Source organism: Sinocyclocheilus anshuiensis, unplaced genomic scaffold (assembly GCF_001515605.1).
Source record: "Sinocyclocheilus anshuiensis isolate Anshui unplaced genomic scaffold, SAMN03320099.WGS_v1.1 scaffold922, whole genome shotgun sequence".
Lineage (NCBI taxonomy): Eukaryota > Metazoa > Chordata > Actinopteri > Cypriniformes > Cyprinidae > Sinocyclocheilus > Sinocyclocheilus anshuiensis.
This window is the reverse complement of record NW_015539883.1, coordinates 385,724-387,338: the sequence shown is the minus strand read 5'-3', so window position 1 is coordinate 387,338 and position 1,615 is coordinate 385,724.

Here is a 1,615-nt window from a genome sequence, read left to right as displayed (position 1 = left end):
GATTACAGAACCGGCTTTACTGATAAGATGCGCGTTAAATATCGCATGCGATTAATCGTGCAGCCCTACTACAGACCGAATCCCTTCTTCCATTAATTGAAAACACTTGAACAAATTGTGTTCAACCAAGTCTTTGCCTTTCTCACACAGAACAACCTCCTGGACAGCAACCAGTCTGGCCTCAGAAGTGGACATTCAAATGAGACTGCCCTGCTCTTGGTTGTTGAAGCCTTAAGACTGGCAAGAGCAGATTCCAAATCTTCAATACTTATCTTGCTGGAACTGTCTGCTGCTTTTGACACGGTTAACCACCAGATACTCCTGTCAACCCTCTTGGCAAAGATCATCTCATGAACCGCACTCCAGTGGTTTGAGTCTTTCCTCTCAAATAGGTCCTTCAAGGTATCTTGGAGGAGTGAGGTGTCCAAGTCGCAACATCTAGCTACTGGGGTGCTTCAGGGTTCAGTTCTTGGACCACTTCTCTTCTCTGTCTACATGGCATCACTAGGTTCTGTCATTCAGAAGCATGGCTTTTCATATCACTGCTATGCTGATGACACTCAGCTCTACCTCTCCATTCTGATGATCCAAAAATAACTGCTTGCATCTCAGCATGTATAACAGACATTTCTTACTGGATGAAGGACCATCACCTTCAACTCAACGTTGCCAAGACAGAACTGCTTGTGGTTTCAGCCAATCCATCACTTCATCACAATTTCTCCATCCAGCTAGGCGCATCAACCATAACACCTTCCAGGACAACCAGGAACCTTGGAGTTGTGATTGATGATCAGCTGAAATTCACAGACCATTGTTAGAAATACCAGGTCCTGCAGATTTGCCTTATACAACATTGGGATGATCAGACCCTTTCTTATGTAACATGCTACACATCTCCTTGTTCAAGCTCTTGTTCTGTCCAGGCTGGACAATTGCAATGCTGTCTTGGCATCTCTCTTTGTTTTTTGCTCAGGGTATGTCGGTGGTGGCAAGCGGACCATGTGTGGAGACCCGTCCCAGCACTCTGGGTCAGTCTCGGTCTGTGATGAACATCTCCAAGATGTCCCCAAAAGTGGAATTAAAGAAACGAAGAGCTCCATCACCCCCAACAGCTCCCACACAGACTTTACCGCTGACATCACAGGTTTAAGCAATCACAGACACACACACACAAATACACACACACCATCATAATCATTGGCTGATATTTCAAACTACTATTAATACTTAATATTAAACACTGAGACTTGAACAGTAACACATCTTTGTGCCAAATATGCATAGACTCTAATATCATAGTGTTAACACTCGTACTACTTTTATTTGATTTGCTTTATTCAACATCAAGAAGATCAGGCCCTTTCTTTCGGAACATGCTTCACAACTCCTTGTTCAAGCTCTTGTTCTGTCTAGGCTGGACTATTGCAATGCTGTCTTGGCAGGTCTTCCAGCCAGTTCTATCAAACCTCTGCAACTAATCCAGAATTCAGCTGCAAAATTAGTCTTTAATGAGCCGAAAAGAGCACATGTCACACCTCTGTTCATCAATTTGCACTAGCTACTGTACCAATAGCTGCTCGCATAAAATTCAAGGCATTGATGTTTGCCTACA